This window comes from Micropterus salmoides, unplaced genomic scaffold, assembly GCF_014851395.1.
Source record: "Micropterus salmoides isolate LMB-PRFRI ecotype aquatic unplaced genomic scaffold, ASM1485139v1 Ms_hic_scaffold_14, whole genome shotgun sequence".
Classification (NCBI taxonomy): Eukaryota; Metazoa; Chordata; class Actinopteri; order Centrarchiformes; family Centrarchidae; genus Micropterus; species Micropterus salmoides.
This window is the reverse complement of record NW_024040485.1, coordinates 1,405,808-1,432,081: the sequence shown is the minus strand read 5'-3', so window position 1 is coordinate 1,432,081 and position 26,274 is coordinate 1,405,808. Positions and strand designations below refer to the sequence as shown.

General features: G+C 40.3%; 1 protein-coding gene across 1 annotated transcript in view; it reads left to right on the top strand.

The window, feature by feature from the left end:
- Positions 1 to 26,274, top strand: part of LOC119902939 (disks large-associated protein 1-like) — a 219,384-nt gene that overhangs the window by 88,241 nt on the left and 104,869 nt on the right. The window lies entirely within an intron of this gene.

The window sequence follows — 26,274 nt, the reverse complement described above, 5'->3', positions numbered from 1 at the left end:
AAAGTTTTAGGATATCCCCAAGCCAAAATCATTGCAGGGCACTGGACGTTAACTCCTTTGAAAATTCCCAGAATAATCCACAATATACCGTGAGAATCATTGCCCGCTATTGTCACAATTATGGGGAAAGATTCTCATGGTTACAACTTGAGCAACTTGTTAGTATCACTATACGTGTCTGCCCACTAAATAAGTAACATAGTAAATCTAATATTCACAGCACACATGGACACTAACTCGCTCTTCTAGTTCGTGGGAACACATGATAAACACAGAGAGAAGATAAAATGTGATGCATAGTTGAATGTAGGATACTGCCATGCAAATTTAACATAATATGATGAATAGACAGAACCTACAGTGTGTGAAGATTAGCAGGAAGAGTTTGTGGTCCTTTAATGGTGCCTTAAATGTAGGTTAACTGATTAATTGTTTGAATAATAAGTTTTCAGTCGCATTATGAGTTTTGCGTGAACCCTGAAGTTACATCTCTACAACAGATGATTCTCTACTTAAATTTGGACTCATTTATATTATTAAATGTCATCAAACATGACATGACAGGGAAGGGGATAAGTCTGCAATGTGAAACCTTTGCAACTGAGTGTGCGAGATTTGAACTTATATCGGAGTGATTCTCCTCATGCCTCCATGTTTGCTAAAAGCTAACAGCATTGTCTCCTGCACGATAGTCGTTAAGATGGCTGTCTATTTATGATGAAAGTTTTGCAGGGGTGGGGGATAAGGTCAAGGCTGCTAAGGGCATGCATTTTATGCTTCTCTACATCAGCAATTTACAACTTTACAAGACAGCCCTGCTAGGGATCAATGGATCTGCATCACAGTTTCGTGGGCTGCTCTGTGTCATAGTCCATGGTCTTTCGTTCCCTGTATTACTTTAGTGTTTGGTTGGAATGACAACTGCAGATTTAAATGGCTAGAAACCATGACTGGATATCACTGACTAAGGCTGGGGACACAATAGAGCTGATAAGGTTTAGCATGATTCAATATTCAGACATCAGACAGACAGCTTTGAGTCCTTATGATGATAGGACCCTGTAGATGATATAAATATACTGTACATTTTGTTTTATTATCAAACCCTTCTGTGTCTATGACCAGGATCATGGACTCTCAATGGATCCCTGGATCATTAAAATGTTCCATTAAATTGATTTAAATAATGAAATTTCATTTCAAAGGATCTTGTACAGATCACATGTTATATCAGTTAGAAATAGGGCTGTAACTAAAAATTATTTTCATTAAAGATAATAATTTGGTCTATAAAACCACACCCAAACACATTTCCTGAAGCCCAAGGTGATGTCAGCAAATTGCTTCTTTTTTTCCACCAGTAGTCCAAAACCCAAAGAAATTCAATGTACAATTGACTTTACAATTTACAATTCATTCCAAAGCTGGAAACAGACAATGTATGTCATTTTTGCTAAAACGTATTACTTATGATTAATAAACTATCAAAAAGACTAATCAATGAATCAACCAATTGTTTCAGAATGCTTCATTTGGCATATTGTTGGAAGACACAAGAAAATACAGCTATGTGGAAGCTACAATTTATAGCTAATTTCATGTGTCTTGTTAAAAGAGTAATCAAACCCAAAACTGTGTGAAGCTTCAGGTCTAATGTTGAAAAGCTCTTCCTCTACTTGAAATCAGTCAAGTGTCAAGCACAAGTGCATGGAGAACAGTTAAGTTGATTTGAGGCATTAGCAGTAGTTGATATTTTTTTGTTTTTTAAGTAACCTGCTTGCTAGTTAGCTAGCTATAATTTGTAAGAGAACTTCCTTTATGGAGTCACACCTGCAGATTTGTGGATGCTTCATCATATAACAGGGTTGTAAAATGAGATCTTAAAATTCATACCGCTTGTCTAATGTCCTGATCAACAGGACCACACCTGCCACCAAAGTCCAGTCATGAGCAGATAATCAATTTAGTGTTTTACCAGCAGGCATGATGTTTCAAACATAATGGGGTTTGGTTACTTTTGCACATAATAACCAGACTGAAAACACTAAACATTGGTGTTAAACAATGCAATTGTGCAATACAAAAAATCTCCAAGCATCGCAGAATTGCCTTCTAATCACTGCTAATTTACACTCCACGCTAGTCTAACGTTAATAGATTAACTCTCCAGTATGTGTACCGTGTGATATAAAAATGTTGTAGTGTCCACAGCCTTAGAGGGAACATTGCTCCGACCACCAGTCTATTATTCTGATTTCCCAAAAACCCCACTGCCACCTCCTCCTCTCCTACTGCTTTTCCTCCACTCACCTAACTAACCCCCCCGCTCCTTATCCACTCAACCCCCTGCCACCCACCAACCCACCTCCACCTCCTTTACTTCCTCTTGGTTTGGAGAGCTTCCCTCTTCCTTTTCCTCTTCCTCCTCTTTCCTCCTTTTGAGTTGAAGAGAGAAGTAAGTGCAGAGCCAGTAGTAGCCTTACTCTCTGAATGCTAGGTAATGACATGAACTCATGAAGAATGACATCCTTCCTGTTTGTAGACATTTTTAATTTAGTAGTGTTTCCCTTCTTGCCTTTCTACGAGTTATCTTGCCTTTCCTCACTTTTTTGTCTTGATGGCTTGTTGCTGTGCTGTGCTGTTCTTTGAAGTGTTGTGGTGAGCTAAGTGTTGGGGAGGTGTTTAACTGCATCTAGGATGTAGACAAAAATTATAGAACATTATATGTGGCAGTTACCCTGAAATTGGTTTGTTTTATCCATTTATGCTAAGCTTATTAGCCTTTCCTTTCCTTGAGGAACCCTAATTGTGTTGTTTAATTTGAATAAACTTCCACATTAAGTAAGCTGGTAATGGTGATTACATGCCTTCCAACAAAATGATTAAGGTCCATGTCCGTGGCTCTGCATGTGTAAAGGTCCCCTGTGGAGTTTTTGACCTCTAGTAGTGCTATGGAGCTTTTTTGCAATGAGTGGGTTCCTGTGTTGTTTATCTTTTACACATGCTTGTGGGCGATCTCACTCTACTCCACTGATCAAAAGATGGCGATCACACACCAATATAGAGTATGCAGCAACACGCCAACAACAGGTACCCCCAGGATTCTCCAAGTTAAATTTAAGACTTTTTAAGACCTTTTTAATACCATCTAGGATGAAATTTAAAGCCAACTTCACTACCGTATAATGGAAAATCTGGATGAATTTTAAGCCAAAGAAAATTATTATTTACGAAGTTGCCTGAATTTAATAAAATAAGTTTTGATAATACTCACATTTAATACACAATAGCTTTTTGGGGTATGTTTGTACTCTTATAACATAAAATGAATCAAGGACATCACTTTGTGTTGAAAAGTGGTGGGGACAATACACTTAGCTCACAAGCTCGATTCACAATATTGGGTTCACGAGAACAAGACAAGAAGATATTTTAACACTATTTTGATGAAATATTCAATGTTTAAATAAATAAATGGGGGATCTTGGGCTCCTCCCCTAGAAAATTTTGAACATTAAACACTTAATTTCCTGTATCCTGGAGACTTTTTCTGCACCAATTTATGGTAGAATTGTCTTTATTTATATAAAGCAAAACATAAAATTCAGGTGACAATTCAAACAGAACCCTTCTCAAAGCATTTTCTTTTGTTTTTTTAACATTTCTTGTTGCAAGAAATTTTCCATAACATATTTAACAAATGCTTAAAAAATACAATATAAACAAGAACTCTTATGGTGTGAAACCAAAAATACAAAATAAATTGTGCAGTTTGAATTGTAATAAATAGTTACACCTTGGCTAGATGAGGTAATGTAATGTAATATAGCATAATATGCCTACGCCAATTGCTTCAGTTATTATTCATCCTGTTCTGTTTTTGCATCTAAAGGCTGTTTTGAAATACAGTAGTATTGCCTTGAAAGCAGCAGGGATAAGGAGTTGGGCTCCGGTTTGATTTTTCCTCTTCCCGGGTATCGGCGCATCTGGATGATGTAAGTTTAATGTGCGTTAGCATGTAGATGTTTCCAATCACATAAGGTTACCCTGAAATAGTGGCGCAACGCTGACATGGTCCTTGTTTCATGCACAACTTTCTCTCCGCTGTTGTTGTAACGTTCACTGACCAGTAACCTGCAGCGGGTCTTCCAACTCTGCTGTTTCATTCGCACTCGCCATAGTGTGACTGACTCGCACTCCGATCCGTTTGTTGTGCTAATCTCAGCGCCATTTCCCTTAGACTCCTAACCTAACTTGTCTGCATCTCTGGCCTTCTGAACTTCAGACACTTGCCCATTCTGAGTCGACCAGCGAACGTTAGCTTGTAGCATGTCAGAGACGTTTCGTTTTCTTTCCCAACAACTGACTGATTCCCACCAGAGCTTGGATGCCAGAGCTTGTGCAGCGCAAACACTCCACAGTTCAGAGCGTAAAGTTAATGAAATTTAATACTTTTAAGGCCTTATTATTAGAATATGAAATTTAAGACTTTCTTAATACTTTTAAGACGCCGCGGGCACCCTGCAACAATCACAGGTAGTAAGAAGACTGCAGCAAGTAAACGTGATGTAAGAAATTCTAGATTTAAAATTCTAAAAAATAAAAAGCTTTGCAAATGTTTTATGAGGAATGAAATGCATTCAGTACCTTTTTTAGACTGCAACAAAACACTGCATATTTGTGAGTAATAGTGAGTGTAAACATAACTTTTATTTGTTTACCAGAAAACTCCCCAGGGCACCTTTAAGCCAAATAACTGCCTCCTTACACCTTCCATTAGACATTTCCCAAGCATACAGCCATATTTTAGCTTTCGTAATATTTTGTTAAAGTGTTTAAAGCCTTCGGTGGGCAACGTTGGAGAAACCAGCAAGAGACAGCTATACTTTTGAAAGTATCCAACCGAAAAATCCCACCACCATAAGCAATGAGCTGCATTTCTACAACGACTATTGACAGTACAAACAAAATCTGTTGTGGTGGCCACCCTAGATAAATTCTTTATCTGGAAAATACTTAGAAGTCAAATTATGGTTGTAGTTCAGTGTTCTCCAACATGTAGTAACTGTAAAAGTTAAATGGCCTCCCCGCCACCTGTTAGTGTTGTTTATTTGTTAGATGTAATGCGATGTGTGTGTGTGTGTGTGTGTGTGTGTGTGTGTGTGTGTGTGTGTGTGTGTGTACATCAGAACTGTGTGAACACTATAAAGGTTCACCATAAATTCTGAAACACTGGCTGGAGCTTGTATTTACCTCAGCTGCAGAGAGAACCAGGCCAGTTTTTGTCGCAGGTTTATAACAGAGACAGACTATCAATCGTAGTTTTCTCAGATGTCCTCCTGATCTTTGGTTTTGATGCTAATTACTGTCAGTGCAGACTCAACCCATTCCATGTTCACCGTCTTGATAAATTCAGTACAATCAATAATCAGTAGAACAAATCATGCCATACTCACCACTCTGCAGTTTTCAATTTTTTTCTACTTTGCTGCTTTTTTCATCTGCATTAACTTCCTCTCAATGAGCATCAACAGGTTCTACATCAAAAGCCTTCCAGCTGCTCAGAGGACATAAAACAGCAAATTTTGTGTTAAGTAGAATAGAGTGGTATAGTGGTGAGTATGACACGACTCTGAATTAGTGCAGTGGAAATTTACATTATGCTGTGAGCCGTTTGATAGCAAAAAAAAGAACATTAATGAAACATGCAATGGACAACAAACGCCTTAAAGGCTTATTATGGGTTTTAGGATAATCTAAAAGAAATATTTTTTAACCCTGGCAGGAACTGACCTAGGAGCTGTTTAATACTGTTATTATTACAATATGGAACACCAGATTTAAAGAGAATACTTACTTCTGGGACAGTACCAATGTTTAAAAACATGGCTAATGGGGTCTAGGAAAGTAGGGACAACCTGTTTTAGTAGGGATGTACTGATTTTTAGCATGGCCAGGGGTACAAGTACTTCCTTTTGATTAGGAGGTTCAAAACAACTAAAGGAAGGATGAAGGCCTCTAAGGCAGGAGAGGGGACACTGATTTCCAATGTTCTTTGCTAATCAGGGATGTGTGAATGAATGTATTAACAATATCTTAAGGGTCAGTGATTAGAGATATGCCATCTTGAAATTTGGTTGTACATGGGATGATTTTTTTAATGATTGGATTATTTATTGCACAGATAATTCCAGTCAGTGTTTCTTTTACATGGTCTTTATTAAGGACAGGCTCTTATTTGTTAGTGCTGGTCACTGGCCTAGACCTTATTTCAACATTGTGTTGGAATTGAATTTCTAACACTATTGAATAGTTCAATAAAATTTCATTTAAATAGCACCAATTCATAACAAAGCAATCTCATTGCACTTTTCATATAAAGCAGTTCTTTTAATGAAAAAGACCCTCACCCCATTAGGCTATTGGTTGTCTAATTATGGAACACGATTATCATGAAACACATGCTTTCTACAATTTGTCATCATGTCATTTCTGTCCCTCTCCCCAGTTTGTGCATCTCATTTATTAGCATACACATCACAGAGGTAATTTTCCGTTTCTCTAAACACTTACTGCTGTTGTGACTGTATAGAATTCCCAAAGACTCTTCTAACCATCTGGATGAAAAAAGATTCCATCCGCTGCACAACCTATTCTCACTCCCAAGTCGTCACATATGGATGCTTGGTCAAGACCCTTTGGTCACTTTTTTGATTCAGTGGGTACAACTTTAGCATCATTGTTAAACGCTACAAGTAGGCCTAGTATAAATAAAATAGAAGTCTGCGTAGGAGGAGGTCGGGCTGTTTGGATGGGTCAAACACTAGACATTCATCCAGGAGACTAGCATCCAATTCCCGTGTCAAAAATAGTCAACATTTACTTCTTTTTAACTTAAGCTGTGAAACTAACTTCAGTTAACTAACTTCAGTTATGCAGCTTAGCATTCAAAAATTAACTTGTAACTAACATACTTATTTTAACCCATACCACTGTTGGGATCTCGTGGGGGCAGCTGTGGTTATTAGAAAATATAAAAGATATTTAGAAAAAATTAAGAAGTTATTAATATTGCAAAAACTTTTAACAAACAAGAATAAATATGGGGCACCACCCTGGATTCAATAACCAAACATGAAAACAGTCTCAAAGAGGGGTTTGCCCAATTATAAATGCCAATATTTAAACACTATATTACATTAATATGGTCGACAGCGGGTAAATCCGAGCGGGGAAGATGGTGGCCATGACAATGGGGGTGACTCATCATTCAATGATCCAAAATAGTGTGCAGACCCGCAAAGCTTAAGGCAAGGAACCAAAATGGAGGACACAATACAATACTGGAGTTTGGTTTGGGCTACAAGCTGGGCCTAATCCACACTCATGCATGTATATGATATGGGCCAAAAATGATATCCTGGTATTTTTCGGCAGAATTACAATACAAGATATACACTCACCAGCCATTTTATTAGGTATACCTTGCTAGTACCAGGTTGGACCCCTTTTTGCCTTCAAACCTGCCTTAATTCGTGTTGGCATACTTTCAACAAGGTGTTGGAAACATTCCTCAGAGATCCAACGAAGGTTAAAATCAAGGGCAACTGGACTTGGTTGAAGATACTGGAAGACGTTTCGTCCCTCATCCAAATGACTTCTTCAGTTCTGACTGACTGGCAGGGAAACTCAGCTATTTAACCTCAGTGGGGTCGTTGGCCCGGGTCATCGATACCGCTGGTTCGTTAGTGTTCCTTGTTGCTGTGACGACAGTCGTTACAGTCATTAAGACTACCTGTGGCCAAGACTGAACGACCATCGTTGGTATCTTCACCTGAGGCCAATAGGTTACGTTTGTTGAGTTTCCTGGGAAGTGATGAAAGGACAGCATTGTAAGTGGGGGATAAGTGGTGGCGTAGACCCCATCCCCTGTTCAATGACGGCTTCTCAATCCTGGTATAGATGGCTTCCTTGACACCTCTTTCAAACCATCCATCTTCTCTGTCTAAAATGTGCACCTGGTGGTCCTCAAACGAGTGTCCTCTGTCCTTCAGATGTAAGTAGACTGCAGAGTCTTGACCTGAGGAGTTGGCCCTTCTGTGTTGAGCCATGCGTTTGTGTAGTGGTTGTTTAGTCTCCCCAATATACAGGTCTGTGCATTCCTCACTGCATTGGACCGCATACACTAGATTGCTTTTCTTGTGTTTGGGTGTGCGGTCTTTGGGGTGTACCAGCATCTGTCTTAGTGTGTTCTTGGGTTTAAAAAACACAGGGATGTTATGTTTGTTGAAAATCCTCCTGAGTTTCTCTGATACTCCAGACACATATGGAATCACAATGTTGTTGCGTTTGACCTTCTTTTCCTCCTCCCCTGTAGTTTTGTTCTTCTTGGATCTTGTGGCTGTTTTCACAAAGGTCCATTTAGGGTATCCACAGGCTGTAAGTGCCCCCTTCAGGTGGTTCTGTTCCTTCTCTCTGGCTTGGGCGCTTGTTGGTATGTTTTCTGCTCTGTGGTGCAGTGTTCTCATGACCCCTAGCTTGTGCTCCAGTGGGTGGTGGGAATCGAACAGTAGGTATTGGTCTGTGTGTGTGGGTTTTCTGTAAACACCAATCTGCAGGCTCCTGTCCTCTTCAATGTGTACAGCGCAGTCCAGGAAGGCCAAACTGTTGTTGTGAACATCTTCTCGTGTGAACTTGATGTTACTGTCCACAGAGTTTATGTGTTCTGTGAAGGCTTGCACTTCCTGGCTTTTAATTTTGACCCAGGTGTCGTCCACATACCTGTACCAGTGGCTCGGTGCTGTTCCTCTGAAGGAGTTGAGGGCTTTATTCTCCACTTCTTCCATGTAGATGTTTGCCACAATTGGGGATACCGGTGAGCCCATGGCACAGCCATGCTTTTGAGAGTTTTGGATGTGGTGAGGCGTGTTTCCCACCAATGGAGCTAAGATGGTGGAAATGTGTTTGGCAATGTTGTAGGTGACCGAGTTAATGCTGCTGATAATCGGCCTGAGTGGGGCTCCTTCTTTGTGTATCATACGATGGTCGTTCAGTCTTGGCCACAGGTAGTCTTAACGACTGTAACGACTGTCGTCACAGCAACAAGGAACACTAACGAACCAGCGGTATCGATGACCCGGGCCAACGACCCCACTGAGGTTAAATAGCTGAGTTTCCCTGCCAGTCAGTCAGAACTGAAGAAGTCCTTTGGATGAGGGACGAAACATCTTCCAGTATCTTCAACCAAGTCCAGTTGCCCTTGATTTTAACCTTCGTTGGATAACTATGACCTGGATGACTGAGAATCTTCATAGACATTCCTCAGAGACTTTGTTCCATATTAACATGATAGCATCACAGAGTTGCTGCAGATTTTTTGGCTGCTCATCCATAATGCGAATCTCCCGTTCCACCACATCCCAAAGGTGCTCTATTGGATTGAGATCTGGTGACTGTAGAGGCAATTGGAGTACAGTGAACTCGTTGTCATGTTCAAGAAGCCAGTTTGAGATGATTTGAGGTTTGTGATATGGTGCATTATCCTGCTGGAAGCAGCCATCAGAAGATGGTACACTGTGGTCATAAAGGGATGGTTTATGCTAACGCTTTTATCCAAAGTGACTTACAATTGCTATACATGTCAGAGGTTGCACGCCTCTGGAGCAACTAGGGGTTAAGTGTCTTGCTCAGGGACACCCTAGAGATGGTTGTGCGTGACAATCCTAGTAGATCAGCAGTTTCTGAAATACTCAGACCAGCCCGTCTGGCACCAACAGCTATGCCACATTCAAAGTCACTTAATTCCCCTTTCTTCCCCATTCTGATGCTCGGTTTGAACTTCAGCAGGTTGTCTTGACCACGTCTACATACCTAAATGCATTTAGTTACCTAAATGCATTTAGTTGCTACCATGTCATTGGCTTATTAGCTATTCGTGTTAACAAGCTATTGAACAGGTGTACCTAATAAAGTGGCCGGTGAGTGTGTTCAGTATTTTCTATGAAGTGGGTGCTCGGTACACTATAACAAAAAGAATTGGTTGCAGTGATTTCCAACTTGGGTGTGAAAGACTAAGAACAAGGCTTTCAAATGAGTTAGAATTTAGTTTAGGTTTAGAGCTGATTAGTAGGCTAGATTCGAAGATAGCTGCAACTCCACCTCCTCGGCCTGTGCCTCGAGGAATGTGAGTATTAATATGACTGGGAGGGGTGGATTCATTTAGGCTAACATATTCTCCATCACCCAGCCAGGTTTCAGTAAGACAAAATAAATCAATATCATAATCTGATATTAGTTCATTTACTAGTACACCTTTAGAAGAGAGATCTGATGTTTAAGAGTCCACATTTAACTCTCCTATTCGTTTGCACTATTGCTCTTGTGGTTTTAATTTTTATGAGGTTTTTATGCACAGCTCCTCTTCTGTTTACCTTTGATTTAAATCATTTCACTGGTCGGGGTACAGACACCGTCACTATGGGATTTTCACTAAGTAACTCCTGAAATGGAGGAGCAGAGAAGTGTGTTAGACTGCGACTCTGCGTAGGGTTTTGGGTGGGTAACTGCTGAAAAAGAAGGGCAGAGAAGTGTGTTAGACTGCGACTCTGCCTCCTGGTCTCAACTCTGGGTTGTTATGGATTTGGTCCACTAATAAACTTGGCCAGATTTCTAGAAATGAGAGCTGCCCCTTCCCAAGTGGGATGGATGCCGTCTCTCCGAATCAGACCAGGTCTTTCCCAGAAAGTCTGCCAATGATCTACAAAGCCCACATCGTTTGCTGGACACCACCTCGACAACCAGCGGCGGAATGACGACATGTGGCTATACATGTCATCACTGGTCAGATTTGGTAGGGGTCCAGAGAAAACTACAGTGTCCGACATTGTTTTTGCATATGTACACACCGACTCAACATTAATCTTAGTGACCTCCGATTGGCTTAACCGGGAGTCATTACTGCCGACGTGAATAACAATCTTACTGTATTTACGTTTATCCTTAGCCAGCAGTTTCAAATAAGACTCAATGTCGCCCGCTCTGGCCCCAGGGATGCACTTAACTATGGCCGCTGGCTTCGCTTACTTCACGTTTCTCAAAATGGAGCTGACAATGATCAGAGTTACCGCTAAAGGAGGCAGAGGAGTAACTGAACATCTGACACACCGAGCAGGAGAAAGTAGGAGAGCGAGAGGGAGAAGGAGAAGCCATCGCTAGCTGCTAGGCTAAAGTCGCTAACGGCTAAGCTAAAGTACTGTAGCATTAGCTACCAAAACTTTTGAACAACTATGAGACTGAACAGCAGTCACTAAAAGATGGAAAGAAGTGTGAGTGCTTAGGCAAAATTACTGTAAGAATAAGTGTTTAGCGGACAGTTGGCCGCTGTAATCTAACAAATTTAACTGGTATTTAGCGAGAGCAGAACAACACGCTACCAACACACAAGGACCGGAAACGGAAATGAGTCAACACGCTTACCGCAGTACGTCAGCAACGTGACCTGCTGAATACAGTTACTCAGCGCCTGTATGGGATCATAGTCCCCTGGTGAAATGGTTATGTAAATCTGTGTGTCATCTGCATAATTATGGTAACATATTTTGTTGTTTTTCATAATCTGAGCCAGTGGAAGCATGTAAATGTTAAACAAAAGAGGCCCCAGAATGGAGCCTTGGGGAACTCCACATGTCATTTTTGTCAGCTCAGATGTGTAATTACCTATAGACACAAGTAGTCCCTGTCCTTTAAGTAGGATTCAAACCATTTTAGTACTGTGCCAGAAAGTCCAACCCAGTTTTCAAGTCTGTCTAGTAATATGTTGGGTCCACCGTGTCGAATGCAGCACTGAGATCCAATAATACTAAGACTGAAATTCTGCCACTGTCAGTGTTTACATGGATGTCATTGAAGACCTTAACAAGAGCTGTCTCAGTGCTGTGGTGTGGTCGAAAACCTGACTGGAAGACATCAAAACAGTAATTTAGTGCCAAGAAAGCACTAAGCTGTTGAAAAACAGCTTTTTCAATGATTTTACTTAAAATTGGGAGATTTGATATGGGCCTTTAACTGCTCATTAGTGACCTGTCTAGATTGTTCTTTTTTAAGAGTGGCTATATGACTGCAGTTTTCAGGGCCTGTGGGAAAAAACCTGAGAGGAGAGACATGTTGACAATTTGTAGTAGATCTGAGGCCATGCATTTAGACACATTTTTGATGTGTCATTTCAGATGTTGTATTATGTCCTCCAGGTTTTTATGGTTAATAGAATCAAATTGTCTCATGCTATATGAATTGTTTTTAAGTGGACACAGGGACAAGACATATCTTGTTACTGACATGGAGGCACTGATTGCTTGTCTAATTGTTTGAATTTTGTCTGTGAAGAAGGAGGCAAATAATTGCAGGCCCTGGTGGATAGAAGGTCAGAGGCTACAGACACAGGAGGGTTGGTTAAGCCTGTCGACAGTAGCAAACAAGGCACGTGCATTATTAGTGTTTTTGGTGATGATGTCAGAGAAGAAGGACCGCCTTGCATTTCTCAGTTCTAAATTATAAATGCGAAGTCTCTCTTTATAGATGTCATAATGAACCTGGAGATTTGTTTTCCGCCACCTGCGTTCAGCTTTTCGACACTCTCTAAGTTCTGAGTTCTAACCAGTGTGGCATCTAACCAGTGTGGCATTTCTCCATGGAGATCTTCTCTTACCAGAGACCACCTTCACCTTGGCTGGTGCAATGGCATCAATAACATTCGTATTTTTAGAACTGAAATTATCTACAAGCTCATTGACTGAGACCCATGAGAGTGCGGCTGTCGAGGAGAAAGCCTCAATAAATTTTTCACTAGTGTTTTCAGTGATATGCTGTTTTGTGATTACCTGTGTTTGTACATTTTTGTGCACGCAGATAGCGCTCTCAAAGAAAATACAGGAATGATCAGAGCAACATCAGTCACCACAACCTTGGAAATGTGCCCCTTATTGTGTGTTGGGCTCTGCCCACATGTTGGGTCAGTCCATAATTATCAAGAACACAACACAGTTCTTTAGTCCTTCTGTCCTGGGGGTTGTCAACATGGATGTTAAAATCACCAACAATAACCACACAGTCAAAGTCAATACAGATTATAGACAGCAGTTCACCAAAGTCACCAAAAATGTTTGCACAGTATTTAGGGGGCCTGTAGATATTTAGAAAAATAGCTCGAGAAGAGGAATTCAGCTGAAGAGCCACATATTCAAAAGAAGCAAAATTCCCATAAGACATCTTTTTTGCATTGGTGGGAGTCATTAAACAAAATGGCAACTCCACCTCCTCTCATATGCACTCTAGCTTCACTCATAAAACTGAAGTTGGGAGGGGTAGACTCAATAAAGACAGCTTCACTGTTATCTTGGTCCAACCAAGTTTCAGTTAAAAACATGAAATTAAGATTGTGAGTGATTATAAAATCATTGATTAAAAATGTTTTTCAAAAAGAAGACCTAACGTTTAACAAAGCTAATTTTAGTGTGTTAAAAACATTATCTGGCCCACTTTTTTCGACAGGCTGCGGCTAACAAGGAATTAATACTAAATTTGCAGGATATGTTGAGTGCTTCTTGTTTCTTAACACATTCACCGTGCTTTTTCTGTTACCTATCAAGACAGGGATGGAGAAGACTACCAGCGCACCGGGCCCCGGCTTGTCCTGGGAAGAGTCATGAGTGCTATTTTCCTTGTAGCCTGGACCCAGCACATATCAGACAGAGCTTTCTGGGCTTTTTCGCCATTGTGGAGCGGGAAGGCGGGTTGTGCGCTGTATTTGTGACACGTGTCAAACCTGGAGAACCAGTGGTGGAGGTGAACGGTGAGGGGGGTTTAGGGTGGAGAAAATGGGAGTGGAGCGAGGGAAGGTGCGGGGAGTAAATTTGGTCCCAGCTCTAACCAGGTCTTCCATGTGATCAGTGAAGTCCAACAGGGGGGAGAGGGGAGAAAGGGTGTCTGGAGATAAGGGTGACCTAGATGGGGATTGGGGGGGTAGAGATGGTGAATCCTCACTGTTGGTTTTCAGTGAGGGAGGTGGAGGCTCCTCCTCTTGGCTCAGATGTCTCCCGTGATCAGAGCTGTCTTCCGGTGGGGGCTGAAGTGGCTCTCCTTCAAGGTTTCTGTCGTGTTGTGTTATGTCTTCTTCTTGTTTAGATTCCTCTTCTCAGATGAGTGACGCAGAAACTAAAACAGGTTGGAGCTGAACAATTTTACTCCTGACTTGTTAAGGCGAAGTCCATCTGCCTTAAAAAGATGTCTGCAGTCCCACAGAAAGTAAAAGTTTTCGATGAAATGCACTGAATGCACAGTACTTGCCATTGAGAGCCAAGTGTTCAATGCCATCAGTCTGCTGAATCTCTTCTTCTGATAGGCGGTATAGGGCCACTAATAAACACCTCAGCATTCAGAGAGCTGACTGAGGAGAGATGTTATCCAGGTCATCAGACGGAGATCCAGGGTCCTGCAATAGTGGTGAAAATCTGTTCTGCTGTTGCACACTTGGTTGTTGGGGAGGTTTGTTGCTAACTCTCCCTTTCGCAGCTGTCCACAGCTGTGTCCCACTAAGAACAGGGGTTGAAGAGGCGCTCTGCCTGGATGATAATGCAGGCCAGCCAGGCGCTGGGTTCTGCCTGTTACTCGTCACACCAACAGCGTTCCAGGGAGGACTCCCACTTTCAGATTTATTACCCAGTACGCAGGCCTCCTGCTTCTTGGTAGTCTTGTTGGTGCTAATTAGCCGTGTGTTAGCATGCTCTTGTCCACTGTTTTGGGTCCACAGTAAAGTGGTGTCAATCCCACATAATCCATTCACCTCCACATTCACTTCTAATCTGTGGATCTTAGTTTCCAGCACAGTAATTTTTTGTAGAAGTTTGTAGAAGTCGTCCGTGGAGAAGGGGGGCATCTTGTTGCTAATTAGCATTAGCTATAACTCCAGTCACTGCAGTACAGGCTAGTGCTACTGAAAGGCCGCACTCGCGTAGCACTAAGATCATAAAAGTTTTTAAAGTATGGCAAGAGCCTACTTTATCTGACAGTCCCAGTGAAAGTAAAAGTATCCAAGAGCTGCTGATCTCTTGCAGGAGAAAAAAAAATAGAGAGTTTAAGCAAAAGAATGCAAGCAGAGGCAAGAGCAAGCAGCAAAGCGTCTGCACTGTAAGAAAGCAGGAAGTAAAAACAAGTAGTGACAACCAAAGCCATGGAATGTTGTCCTATTAAATCTCACCAAGTCATATGCTGGAACTATTTCGTTCATTAAATAACAAGGCATCATACCTAAATGACAAAATGGGTTGTTTGTCAGTGCCTTCCAAAACATCCCATGTGGGCATTTCTGATCTGTGATCTCTACTGTTAAAGCCAGTCTATAAAGACTTTTAAAGGAAGGATAAAACAGACAGTTGCTCAATTCAGTACCCTTGGGTATAGTAATCTTACTTGGTCCGGTACCCGAATGAACTTTAAATAGATATTACTGTGTGACCAGGGCTGTAAGAGGGGTTTAGAAATTAGTAAGGTCCAGATTGTTTTTTTTAATAGAGCTTATTTATGGTAATTCATACCAAAATTACACCTAAACACAACCAACAATCAAACAAACTAATGATCTATAATGAAATACATACAAAGGGACCTGTTGTCAAAAAATACTTTTATTAAAGATGAATTTTTCTCTTTTTTTCTGTATGTGTGAGTCTGAGTCTGAGCCCGCACAGTGTAGACTTAAATCATGCAGTGGACTCACACAAGCTGTTCATCATGGTCTTTCTCCCCACTGCTTGGCTCCCTAAAATTGCATAAAATAAGAGATACAGACACACAAGATATGATCAGGTAGTGCAAACAAGGAAATCTTGGTATACTAATCTTCACAACATGGATTAGGCTACATGTATCTAAAATGTAGCCTACAACGGTCACCACAGGACTATATGTTGGAATTACATGTATGGGCACCAGGCATGTGTACATATAGATATCAAAAGGGGCTTAAGCACCTGCCCTTTTTCTTCCTGGAGAGAAAGTGCCCTTTTTACAGGGGAATGCAGTAAAATTTGTGTCTAAAAACGTGATACATGATATAGACAGCCCCAGTAAAACAATACAAACGCAAACAGGGCAATTAAAGTGCTTTTTAAGTTTAGAAACATTTTGAGTGCCCCCTCTCTTGTTTCACAGTGGTTTGGTCCACTGCCGGCTTTCCCTCTCACAGGAGACTGGTTGGAGAAAACCAGTTTAAATCCGTCAGTAGTAGGCTGGCTAAATTAATCATGACAAAAAGTTATGATACATACAGGCTAAAACATGTCCTAGGTGTGTGGAAGGTGCTATGTATATTGTAAAGCAGGGAGCAGGTAAAGACACAGTGAACACAGCTGTTGTACTACGGTGGTGTGGTGGTTAGCACTGTCGCCTCACAAGAAGGTCGTGGGTTCAAACCCCGGGTTGCCCCGGCCCTTCTGTGTGGAGTTTGCATGTTCTCCCTGTGTCTGCGTGCATGTTCTCCCCGTGTCTGCGTGGGTTCTCTCCGGGAGCTCCGGCTTCCTCCCACCATCTAGGTTGATTAGTTATCCTAAATTGTCCTTAGGCGTGAGTGGTTGTTCGTCTATGTGTGGCTTTCGCTTTCCAGGCTGTACCCCGCCTTGAGCCCGATGTTAGCTGGGATTGGCTCTAGCCCCCCCACGACCCTGTACGCAGGATAAGCAGTTGACAATGGATGGATTGAAGTTGAATTAAAATGGTGTGCAATTTATTTTCAGCTCTTTACAGTAAAAATTAAGTAAAAATCAGTGTTTCATTATGACCATACAATTGAGACCAGTGAGAATAGCTAACATTTATACTGGTGCTGATGGGGATCCTAGATTTTTCCAATAAATAGTTACATACTGTGTATGTCAGTTATAGATCTTAGAAAGACATAAAATTGGAATTGGCTAAAATTAGAATTCGCAGGTCAGACCGTTTACAAAATCAGTAACTGGAATCAGTGCAACTGTAATATGTGCATCTCTTACAACAGCGATAACCCTGTATGTGAACCGATATTGGGCTGATACCATAGATCAACCGTTGTGTTGAGTTTAGCGCATTATGATGTTAAGTTGCAGAGTAGTTGGCTTGCTTCCGTTGAATAACTAATATGTATGTATATATATATGTACATATATATATATATATATATATGTGTGTGTGTGTGTAGGAGACCTCCTCTATCCCAGAAGAAACCTAAATTACTATGTAGCCTGGAGGTTGAAGTTATTTAGGATAATATGGATAGGATATAATAACAACTAGGCCTATTGCTTTGTGTTGTTGGCCAGAAAAATAGTAGTAAGACTTCTCTCTGTGTACACATATCCTATTGGCCTACAAGTATAATTTTGGCTGTATTATTTGTGTCCCCCTCAAAAATTGCTCTTGTAAAATTTTATGTTTATTGTTCCCCCCCTACTGTGAGATGAAATTTATGGCCATGATTGTGTGTACACGTGTGGTAGGTGTAATTATAATAGCAGTAATAATAATAGTAATAATAATGTATTTGATCAATACATTAATGTATTCAGGCAATTCAATGTTCTTTTGCTTGACTGTGTAAAGCTGAAGGATTTCTTTCTTGTGAAAAAAAAGTATTTAAACAATTAATTTTGATGTCCCTCTCCTTGGTGCAGTCATTTATTCAAAATATATACTTGAAACAAAATATTAACTTGAAACATGCACACAGGCCCGGATTAAGAAGTCAGAGGCCCCAAAGAGGCACAAAGTTTTGTAGGGTCCTCACCCACCGACCCACACATATGTGCACAATCAAGGTTTTATTAATACACCTCTAGCCGATTTATCGGCCGGACGATAATATTGTCCGATATGAGCTAATGTTAATCTCAGAATTCTTTCTTTAAACTAAAATTCTGACGGTAATTAACAGCAGCCATGTGTTCTTATTTGTTATGTATCACGCTTAAATTGGTCCCTGCTGTAGGGATCTACAGGGCCCAGGGATCTAAAATCGTGTAACACGTCCAACGAATATGCAGCATTTGCTCATTCATACTGAACAAACGTTTGCAGCATAACCCACAGCCATGTGTGCAAATAGCGCTCCGGAAAACAAGGCGACGTGAAAGCCGCTTGTGTTAGGAGCTTCGAAAGTTGTGCTTCAAGTGTTTTTAGCATTTAGCTAGCTAGCTACCACCGTAATGTGACAAAATTTAGCAGGTGTAGTAACCAAACCAACAAAATAAAAAAACGCTGACAAAAAGGAGGCTGAAGCAGAACGTAAAAAGTAAAGTTGGTGGTCCAGTCTAGTGTCTGAAACTATTTCAGATCTTCAGTCAGACAGAATGTTGTCGGTCAGAACCAGGAGGCCATTCGTTGGCAACGAATTTAATAATCGATTTTTGTCGACTACGTCAATTAGTTGTTGCACCAGTACTATGTACAGACCCAGCGTACGGCAGAGCTGTAAAAGCTGCATACCGCTTGTATTAGTAAGCTTGTCAAAGCTATTTCTAGCAGGACATTCAGGAAGGGGGAAGCAGGTGCTTCCAGGTAAGTGTCAGGGTTCCCGCGGCCCCTTTTAAAAGTCTTAAAAGGTCTTAAATTGAAATTGGGGAAATTAAGGAATTGAATTGTCTTAAATTTACTGTAAATTTGCTGTGGGTATTAAATTTGCTGATGGTGCGTTTAAGGCTGGTGAGAAAATTGTCACGCACAGTCAACTAAAACGCCTAATTAGCGTGTATTTGTATGATTTTTTTTTTTTAGTAATTGACACGTTACGTTTACGTTAGCTGCAGACGTTGACGTCTGGTTGCCTGTCATATTATCGTCAGTTGTGGCTGCATGATTGGGAGACGCAAGTTAAAGTGGTTGGAGGAAGATCCTATCGTTCTGTCTTGCTCAAACGACTGTGGCCTCCTTCACGTCCTAATTATTTAATCTTTTTTTTTTTAATTTTAACTTTAGAGGGTGATTTTTGCTCCTGAATGCAAGTTAAAGAAGCCAGATGGTTAATTGTGCTTTTAAACGTTTCTTTATGGTCAGAACATGACAAATACTTGATGCCAAAAAGCAGCCTGGTATCAAAGGTAGAACATTCAAAACAACAAATATCCATGAGAAAAATAAAGTAAAATCTTTTTCAGTCCCTTGTCCTCAACACAATTCAAATATTCAATTCTATTCTAAATCAAATATTTATTGAACATTTGTTATATTGTTATTGAGGAAGATTGTATCACGACAATTATCATTATTGTTTTATTGCCCAGCCCTAGTACAGACACGATCAGTTCACCAAAAACCTGAGCATAATCAATAATTGGCACTGTTTGAGCACGTTTATGCACAACACTGATACACTGTTTAGGCTCAGACTGTTGTATTTTATTTGCAGAACTGCAACTGGCAAATATTTCTGCCCAAGTAGTTGTATGTGGACAGACAACACATTTGCATCCATGTGGTCATAGTGTCCCTGACCACCTCCAGAGGTTGTTTTGGCTGATTGGATCACAATCTGTCCTCAATACGTCTCGGGTGCATTTACACCTGTACTTTCATGTCGTTAAGTGATACCCGATCACAATCTGATCACCCAAAATACATTTTAATGCCAGTTGTAAACAGCCTCTATGTTCCCCGATTTGAAATATGCAAAGTCATGTACCTCTGGTGAAAATAAAAATGCCAAATGTGGCATTGTGTCGTTCATTAAGAGATCAAACGCACGTCTCTTTTCTATCAGAGAAACTGTTTCAAGATTTGAGGTTTGAGGAGATTTGTTGAGATCTTAAAAGGTCTTAAAAAGTATTAAATTCTGCTTTTAAAATGGTGCAAGAACCCTGAGTGTTTGTCTCCCTGAGTGTTCACAGTCCCACTCCTACTCATTTTGAACTACGACAAACTTATTCCCACAGTCCTCTTGATTCAGCGATATTCCGGCCCAGCATGCACGTTGTGGCATAGTTTCCTTTGCTGTTTCCTGCTCATGTGATAAACCTAGTGAATACTAAAGAAGACCATGTTCTCTGTGTGAACTGATTATTTTGTATGAAACAATTGCCTGAGTGTGAGGGAATTAAAATTAATTGGTAAGGAAGTTAGTTGTATATAGTAAATTGGGTATATTTTCATTATCGGAATCATATCGGAAAATAAAATTTTGTTTAGCCAACGAGAATCAAACCACCGATGGTTCGGATGTGCTTCACTGTTTCAGAAGACAGCTCTATTGCAATATGGTACCAGTCCTTCCTCTGGTCCTCCTCCTCTCCTCTCTCTCTGCTGTGATTCACTGCAGGTAACAATGTGCCAAATTTTAAGCTTCGTGACAAACGGGCAGCTTTCAATTTAGCTGGTTTGTACATTTGGCTAATTGCCAAGCTAATGTTAGCTGTGCTTATATAAAACACAGAGGATAAGAGACTGTGGACAGAGCAGATTAAAAATGACGCTTTCTACATGTTTATGCTTGTTTGCAACATATGTAACGTTATTGATAAAAAAATTGTCTTTTTACTCGGAATGGTTTTATTGCACGTACTTACAGTAAGGAGCGCCTCTGTCATGAACTCGAGTAGTTTAGAGCTAACGTTACCTTCACGTCACTTCACCATCTCCACCGCAGACGTGATTTCTGCTGGCCACAGTATGTGTGTGTGTGCGCGCCTGTATGTGTGAGTGTGTGTAGGAGCTGACACACACAGACAACAGGCAGAGACTGCAGCCTAGTAATAAACAGTTCATCCCCGGTCGTTTAATTCTGCGTTTCGTTGCCCATCACTAAATAAAATTATTTTTTATTTATCCCGTTTCAATCGGTAGGGAGATTGTAGTACACTCTAAGCTCTACCAACATGCCATCTCTCCTCTAAAAGAATACATTTTACATGCTGAGGAGTTTGCTGAAGCAGTGTGAACAGCTGACAAGTGGAATTAGCTCAGCTACAGCCACAGCAGCAGACATGATCCCCTCCATCAGCTGAAGTTTTTCAGCCTTAGTTGTTATGATTTAAAGCACGTAGAAGAACACAGAACATTAATTAACGTTATATTCTGACTGATCAGCGTGTCGGGACATTTATGCTGCTGTGCCTCGTGCGTAAATGCACACGTTACGTCACCCTATTTTACCCACCCGGAAATTAACAAAACGTATCGCCCAAAACTCTGCCCCCAAACAGTGGTGCTCTGTTATTGCCCTCACAAGGTTTTCATGTGCTTCATGTGTTTCCCCAAGTCTGGACACTGATCAACAGTTTTTCAAGTTGAAATGAGGGTTGCGATGGTATAATCAGCTGCGTCCGCATGGTCCTAAAGCCTTCATTTTATTCACATGCCTGGTCAACAGTTTTTAAGTTTTTAATTTATTTTGGGGACTTTGGTCGTGATGTTTCAAAGAGCATAGTATACAGTGGCATGCAAAAGTATTCATACCCCTTGAACTTTTCCACATTTTTTCATGTTACAACCATAAACGTAAATGTATTTTATTGGGATTTCATATGATAGACCAACACAAAGTGGTGCATAATTGTGACGTGGAAGGAAAATGATACATGGTTTTCAATTTTTTTACAAATAAAAATCTGAAAAGTATGGCGTGCAAAGTATTCAGCCCCCGAGTCAATGCTTTGTAGAAGCTCAGTCAGATTGAATTGAGAGTGTCTGTGAACAGCAATTTTCAAGTCCTGCCACAGATTCTCAGTGGATTCAGGTCTGGACTGGGTCATTCTAACACATGCATAGGCTTTCTAAACCATTCCATTGTAGTTCTGGCTGTATGTTTAGGGTCATTGTCCTGCTGGAAGGTGAACCTCTGCCCCAGTCCAACAGGTTTTCTTCCAAGATTGCCCTATATTGCCCTCTAACATCTGGTGTGTTCAGGGTGATGTGCAGTGTTTTCTGCCACACATACACTGAAAAAAAAATAACTTGTAGGACTTACTTGATAAAATCCTCTTAACAATTAGCAATTTGTAAAATTTACTAATAAGTTCTAATTTCAAGTACGACGCACTTGCCAGTATCAAGTAAAATTTACTTACCACTAAACTAAACATCTGTGAATATACTAAGTAAATGTTACTTTATTGTAAGTTACATTTATTTAAACAAATTTAGTAAAGTCAATGAATATTTTTCAAATACAGGAACATCACCAAAATATTAAGTACATTTTGTATATTTGTAATATGTAGAATTTATTATATTTTTTCCTTACTGACAATTTAAATTACCTACTTGCATGGTGTTATATTACTCACTATAATCATATAAATCTTGCTCATTTTATTTTTAGAAATGTTACATTTTCGCTAAGCATTTAATGCTTTTATCACAAATCACCCAACTAAAATACACAATACAATTAAACTGTTTTTTAATCTCCAGGACATATATAGATATATAGATGATATAGAATAGTCATTTTGGCTGTATTGAAAGAAAAATAATATGACTGAATGCTCATTCAAGTGTCATTCTGTAAAACAATCCAATCGCCATTCACCAACATGAAATTATCAAAATAATAATAATTATAACTGAATATCACTGAAATTATACAATCCTAGTATAGTATATTTCAAAGTGTTTCTTTGACCTCAGAAAGTATCATACATAGCAGAGCATATCACATGACAAAAATAACAAAAGGTGAAGTTTTAACAGAGCATTAACATTGACAACGAATTCCTCTCAACTGCTTGGTCAAATCCCCATCAGTACCACTCCACCCACCTCTACCCAATGTCAGTAATTATTGCAAAGATTGTCAATATTACCTTGCCATTACATATTTGACATGGTGCTTTTAAAAAAACCCAACAAAACCAATAAATAAAACCTTACTCACGATATATATATATATATATATATATATATATATATATATATGATTTCTTTATTGTCATTCCACAGTACACTGTAGTATGAAATTACGTGCACAACTTAAAAATATAGCACAGAAACAATTGAAAACACCATAGAAAATCGAGATATTAGCTAAAAAATAAATGCTTATATGGGTGTGCAGAGCATGTAGAGTGATAAATATAAATATACGACGTCTAAAAACTGGAAAAATAGAAATATCTAGATATATACAGTGGGTTTTAGTGTTCAATAGTCTGACAGCAGTGGGGAAGAAGCTGTTTTTAATTTTTTTTCAATTATTATTATTATTTTTTAATTTAATTAATTAATTAAAAATAATAATAATTTAAAAAAAAAAAAAAAGGAAGAAGCTGTTTTTGAAACTTGCAGTCTTTGTTCTCAGACAGTCTGTGGCCAGGGTGAGTGGGGTCTTTGATGATGCCCTTTGCTTTTGACAGGCATCTTTTCTGGGCCAGCTCCTGAATGGTCGACAGAGTTGTCCCAATAGTCCGCTCAGCTATCCTCACCACTCTGCTCAGCGCCTTTCTCTCTGCAGCTTTACAGTTCCCAAACCAGAGAGAAATGGTGCCCCTGTAGAAGGTGGTCAGGATGGATGGACTGAGGTGGGCCCTCTTCAACCGCCGAACCGAAGTGCAGACGCTGGTGTGCCTTTTTGATGAGGGAGGAGGTGTGCAGGTCCCAGGACAGGTTGTCAGCCACGTGAACCCCCAGGAACTTTGTGTGTTTTACGATCTCCACAGCAGTCCCATTGATGTGGATCAGGGCGTGCACGGGCTGATTTCTCCTGAAGTCAACCACCATCTCCTTGACATTCAGGGCTAAGTTGTTTGTCCTGCACCAGTCTGCAAAAAGTCTCACCTCCTTCCTATATGCCCTCTCATCTCCGTCCTGGATAAGACCCATCACTGTCCTGTTGTCCGCGTACTTAATGATGTGATTGGTGCTGAACTTTGCACAACAGTCATGAGTCATCAGTGTGAAGAGAAGAGGGCTGAGAACACATCCCAGCTGGGAGCCAGTGCTCAGTGAGATGATGGTGGATGTGTTGTTGCCTACTCACACAAACTGAGGCCTGTTTGTGAGAAAATCCAGTATCCAGTTACGCAGTGGAGAACTTATGCCCAGTGCATCTGAGCCCAGCTTGTTGACCAGATGCTGAGGGATTATGGTGTTGAATGCCGAGCTGAAATCAACAAACAGCATCTGCACAAGAGAGTTCTTGTTCTCCAGGTGTTCCAGGCTAAAGTGTAGTGGATATGGCATCCCCAGTAGAGCGGTTTGGGCGGTAGGCAAACTGAAATGGGTCCAGTGAAGGGGGGAGGGCAGATGAGATGTGGTCCTTTACTAGTCTCTCAAAGCACTTCATTTTTATGGAAGTGAGTGCTACGGGCCGGCGATCATTCAGACTAGTGATGGTGGGTTTTTTTTGGAACAGGGATGATGGCTGAGGTTTTGTAGCATGAAGGCACAGCAGCTTGACTCAGGCAGATGTTGAATATGTCCGTGAGGACATGAGACAGTTGGACTGCACACTCCCTAAGCAGGCAGCCCGGTATCATGTCTGGACGAGCAGCTTTCCGTGGGTCGATTTTCCTCAGCACTCGGACATCTGCTAGATCCAATGTGAGCACCTGGTCTCCTTCCTGTGGGGTGGTTTTCCTCGTTGGTGTGGTATTCTGTGATTCAAACCTACCAAAGTAATCGTTGAGATTGTCCATGCTGTCGTCACAGGACTGGGGAGCAGTCCTATAGTCCGTGACAGCCTGGATTCCCTGCCACAGTTTCCTGGTGTCTCTGTGGTCGTTAAAGTGACCCTGGATTTTTTGTCCATGTGCCCTCTTTGCCAATCTGATTGCTTTGTTCAGATAGGCTCTCGCAGACCTGAGAGCAGTGACATCCCCAGATTTGAAGGCAGAGTTCCGGGCTTTGAGCAGGGCTCGGACCTCTGGATGTGTTGATTGGCATCACTCCGGTGACCTGGCATTAGTAAAACATTTGTACAACATGCCGTAAGTTGGTTGCCACTCCACAGATTGTAGCATCGTTACAGTGCCAGTAAACCCTATGGTTTCGTAACCCAATAGCATATTTAATTGTGACTGTACTTTATTTGAATCATTGAAAAATATATTTAGTTTGCCATCACAGAGTGGAATATCTCCATCCCTTTGTATGCCTTCCTCTATTACTTTAATAGTAACTTTAGATTATGTCACAATAACATATATTTTTTATATTTATATCAAGAAAATGATGGTTTTCCAGGCAATCTTCAAAAAGTTCCTCTCAATCTCTCGTCAATCTGTCCTCCTTCTTAGACCTAAACTGTCCAGTCTCCTGCCCCGTCCAAACAGTAAGGTCACTCTGTAAATGAACAGACAGTTTCTGATATTAAAACAAGGATCCAGTACATTTTGCCATAATTTTAAATTACATTACACAGTGAAGAAATGCTAAAAATAACAGCAGTATTTTAACATGCATGCAAAGCTTTCAACTCACTATGTTGCATCCATAGTCAAATCACTCCATCTACGTTCTCTCAGTTTACACTTCACTAACCCATCCTACAGCAAAATCTGGGCCTGATGTGATAACACAAGTCACTGTTGTTCTGTCCTGCTTCCTGTTGAAAGACATACTTTGAAATAGCAAGTTACAGGTGAATGTACTCTTACCTGACAAGATAAAAGAATAAATTACATTAAATATACTCGTAAAAAGAAGCAAAAAGAAGAGAGAACAGAGAAAACTTCATACTGTGAATAGGTTGAACTTCAGGTTGCATTTTTAAGTTACAACACAATGGAATCATAACTTGAAGCTGTAACTATTTCCTGTTCAAATTGGTATTGGTAACAATACCACAAAACATGAATATTTTACACGTTTATTTAAACAGGCATTTTGCAGACAAGAGTGATTGGTAAAATATACATATAACATTAAACTAATATCTCATTTAAATCACCACACTATTTACAACTTTAGAACTTTTTACATGCTAAATGAAGTGGTCAGCTGTGTTAAAATACAACACAGTCCTTTACTGTATAATGTTACACACCAGCCTAGCCAACATTTACAAACATCTACAAAAGATTGAAGAAAATGCTAAAGAGTTTAATTCAAATACCTGAAGAAGCTGAAATGTATAAAAAAAACTTGCTAAACATTGCAAAAAATGAAAAGAGCTTAATTGAAATGCTTAAAGAAGCTGAAATGCACAAACAATTGAAAACATAGCAGAAAATGCAAAAAAAAGCTTAATTCAAATACCTGAAAAGTGTTGAAGCTCAATTGGACTGCATTGAACTGCTTAAGAACATGAAAGCTGATCAG